Raw genomic sequence first — 4,025 nt, 5'->3', positions numbered from 1 at the left:
AGGGAAAGGAGGGTGACGGGTGACGGGTGACAGGGAGGGTGGCGGGGAGGGTGACAGGAGAATGCGAGTCTCGGGGTCCCTTCCCACTGGCAGACAGAAAGGCCTCGACGTCACTGAAGCGACTCTGCTAAGCACCTGCACCGGGCTTGCAGGGCGGTGGCGTCCAGGGCCGAGGTGTCCGCCCGAGGCCCGCTGAGCCACGTCCTTCAGTAAGTCCCTGACCACGTCTTTGCATGGCTGTGAGTCTCCATATGTAAAATGCAAAGATGAAAGATTAAGAAATAAGATGTGAGCACAGGGGTGACCCGGGACAGTGTCTGGGCTCAACACATGGTGAGAATAGCTCCTCGTGGAGGCTGACGTCAATGCAGCGCCTGCTGTATACCTGGCTTCCTATTAAGAACTTTTTTTTTTTTGAGAGAGAATTTTTTTTTTTAATATTTATTATTATTTTTTTTAGTTCTCGGCGGACACAACATCTTTGTTGGTATGTGGTGCTGAGGATCGAACCCGGGCCGCACGCATGCCAGGCCAGCGTGCTACCGCCTGAGCCACATCCCCAGCCCCACCTATTAAGAATTATAAAGGCTTTTGGAGGGTGCTGAGTCGACCTGCACCTTCATGACCGTCTGAGCCCTTAGGCCCCCACAGAAGTGTTGAAATCCCCGTTTTGCAGATAAGGTAACCAAGACCCAGAGAAATAAAGGCACTGTCCCCAGGTCACACAGCCAAGAAGCCTCAGAGGCTGAGCTGGGTCCACGCCTCTGTGACCCCAGCTGGACGCCCTCCGCCTTGCTCTCCTCTAGGGGAGTCTATGATGAACCCGGGGAGAAGGGGAGGGGGCTGCTGGACACCCTCATAAAAGGTCCCCAGGAGCAGGGTGGTGGCGGTGCCAGGTCCCTGCGTCTCTCCGAGTCCTCTCTGAACCACTGTCACAACTGGACACGGGCCGGGCTCTCGCTGACGCCTCCTCCCTGAGCCGGAGCCGCGGTGGGCAGGCCGAGGCCGCCTCCCTGGGTGTGGACTCTGCTGGACTCGGCGGCCACTGGACCACACTGGCCTGGGTCTGCCTCTCATGAGCAGGACCGCCCTCCCGCCTGGCGCCTGGGCCGGACCCACGCGGCCACCGCCTCCCCGCGCACTGCCCGGGCTCAGTGGATGGGATCCGGTGCCCAGGGGGTCCCCACACCAAGGGTCCTCGTGCTGATGGCCCCCGCGCCACCAGGCGCCCTGAGTCTTGCTCCTGGAGCCGGTGCCTGGGGCAGGTGAGCACAGGGGGGTCCAGGCGGGGTCCAGGCGGGGCGTTTGGCCGGGAGTGGCCCCATGAGCTGAGGCAGGTCACCGAAGTCGGCAGGAGACAGTGTTGTTGGCCGCAGCCAGGTCCAGGGGCACAGCAGCTGTGATCAACCAGTGCCCTGAGCCCTGGTCCAGGTGGCTTCAGAGTCACACCCAGCGAGTGGGGGGCGCCCAGAGGCCACGGTCTGCAGAAGGCCCCTTAAAGCCGCTCCCTCTGTTCTGGGCACGCTGACCCCTCAGGGACCACACCTGGGAAGGGGCCTCCTCTCCCCCCCCCAGCTGTGACCATGGCCAGCTGTGACTTACCTTGGAAACATCACACCGATGTGAAGGCGGCTCAGGCGGAGGCTGCTGTGCCCACTTCCACAGAGCCCTGCCCTGGACACGTCTGTGAACAGTGACGGGGTCCAGCACCGGGGAGCTGCATCTTCCCGGCCAGTGGCCAAGTCAGCAGGGCGACAGGAAATGGGAAGGTCACCCAGGCTGGACGCTTCTGCTGACAGTCCCACACCCGCCGTGCTGCAGCGGACCTCTCTGTGGGAAGGGGCCACTTCAGTAAATGACTTTGCATCAGCCTCGCTGAGTAGTCGCCCAGGCTGGCCTCGACCTGCGCTCCTCCTGCCTCGGCCTCCCGGCAGCTGGGGATGCAGCCTGGCCGCGGCGCCCGCTGGGTTGGGGACGGCGGCTCTGCTCAGCGCCAGCTGCTGCACCGGGCTTGGTCCCCCTCACGTGGCTGAAGGGCCCTGTGGATCCACTCTGTGGGGACCTGGGAGTTTCCTGCTTGGTCTGAGCCTGTGCCGTCTCACGGGACGTGGGCTGGCATTTCTCTGGGGTGAAGGGACGCCTGGGGGCGGGGCGGGTCCCCAGGTAGACAGCTTCGGCACAGAGGGTGACTCCTCGGCTATCCGCGGCTGTGACAAAACGCCACACCGTCAGCCCAAGAGGAGAAGAGGCCCTCTGCCTGGCCTTCTAGCGTCTGGGCCTTGGCGGGCTGTCCAGATGGGAGCAGCCGCTCCCCGTGGTGGCCCAACTGGGCTCCACCACCCTGACTAGGGCCCCCAGGGACAGACCCCCCAGGCCCCGCCTCTTAAAGCCTCCTCGGACTCCTGCTGGCAGCCCCTGGGACCAAGCCCTGGACACCCGGCCTCTGGGGACGATCCAGGAGCAGGCCGGGCAGGGCTGAGCACGGCACGTCCTGAGGGACACGTCCTTTCTGTTCCATCCCTGAGACCACTCGGTTCCCGAGGGGAAACTGCGGCCAGGCCCTGTGACTGGTGAGTGGCCGTCCAGGGTGGAATCCCGGTGCCCCGCGGCAGGCGGGGTGGGATGCGCACCTCAGTGTCTCTCCCACCTTGCCCGTGAGCAGCCTGGATTCTGTGTGGTGTCCTCCCAGGGCTCGGTATCCAGCAAGCACTTAATTAATGCTCACAGAAACCCAGATGGGAGCTGTGTGTCCAGCAGAAAGTCGGTCTCACTCCTCCCCCCAGAACCTGCAGTGGCTCCCTGTGGCCTTGGGTTGCAACCTGCCGGGTCGAGTCCCCTCCCTGCTCCTGCCGCAGCCCCAGGGCCTTGCTGTGGTGGAGCGTCCAGGCCTGGGCTGGCCTCGGGCCTCCCCCCCCTGCTCCGCTGCCTGGACACTCTGCTCTTGAACTGGGTGTGGACGGCCCCTGGTTGCAGCACCACCTCAAAGCCACCTCCTCAAGTGACCCCTCTGGGCCTCCCACACCGACGGCCCCTCATGCCCCGTCCCGTCCTCTGTCCTTGGAAGCACAGTGGCTCACAGTGAGGAGCCGGCGCGGGCAGGTGGCGTGGACTCCCCAACCTTGTCACTGTCCCCGAGGAGGCGAGGGTGTGGGCGGTCCTGGCCACACCGCCAGGGACACCCTCACCACCTGGCTGGCTGCGGTCCCCACAGGACCTGGCTCAAGCCCTGGTTGTCACAGACAGGCGCCCGTGTCCCCGGGGCAGAGGTGACTTGCCTGTTCCAAGGGTCCTGTTGGGCGGCTCAGGCCGTGACCTGAAGCAGTCGGAGCCACGTGCGCCTGGGTGGGAGGGCGAGACCCCATCTCCAGAGGGCAGAGGCGCTCCTCTGGGTCTGAGCAGTTATGGTGCGCCTGCTGGATACCACATCCTCGGGAAACACCAGCAGGGTCCCAGGGGCTCACGGCCACGAGGCCTGGCGGTAGGGGTCTCGGGACAGCCACCGGATATTCTGTACAACACCCACACCCCACCGCGCCAGGCTCGGAGCCCCAGAGCGGAGGTGGCCTGGCGGCTGGCTCAGGCGGCGCAGATGCGGCTATTTAAAGCCACGGGGCTCGGCAGACAGCTGTTCCCCCCAGCCGCGGAGTTGGAATTCATTCATTCCCGAATTAAACACGCGAGCGCACGCTCACACACGCGAACACTCGCGCACTCACTCACACACACACACTCGCGCACACCCTGAGCCACTTGGAGGCGAGGTGGCTCCGGGCAGCCGTCTCATCCTGTGTGCCACTCACTTCCGCCCCACAAGTCGCATCGCGGCCCGGCGGTTGCCACTGTGCCTGTGGCCAAACGCCCCAGTCCCCGCCTGCCCAGGCCTGGGCAGTACAGTCCAGCCGCCAGCCAGGCACCCGCTTGATGTCCGCGGGCCCTGGGGCCCCGGCCTCCCTGGTCCCGGCCTCTTCCACCCGGGGGAGTCCAGTGCTTCGTCCTCCTCTTGGGCACCGCGTCCCCCGGCTGGG

At 65.1% G+C, this 4,025-nt stretch overlaps 1 long non-coding RNA gene across 1 annotated transcript; it reads right to left on the bottom strand.

The window, feature by feature from the left end:
- Nucleotides 1-942: 942 nt before the first annotated feature.
- Nucleotides 943-3,557, bottom strand: LOC308645216. Its single transcript, XR_014021169.1, has 3 exons — nt 3,272-3,557; nt 1,603-1,826; nt 943-1,397 (listed from the first exon to the last, which is right to left on the bottom strand). It is a non-coding gene; the product is annotated as an uncharacterized lncRNA (long non-coding RNA).
- Between the last annotated feature and the right edge of the window lie 468 nt (nt 3,558-4,025).

Source organism: Spermophilus citellus (assembly GCF_964194105.1).
Source record: "Spermophilus citellus genome assembly, chromosome: 3".
Taxonomy (NCBI): domain Eukaryota; kingdom Metazoa; phylum Chordata; class Mammalia; order Rodentia; family Sciuridae; genus Spermophilus; species Spermophilus citellus.
The sequence above is the reverse complement of the archived record's forward strand: the minus strand, read 5'-3'. Positions and strand labels throughout refer to the sequence as shown.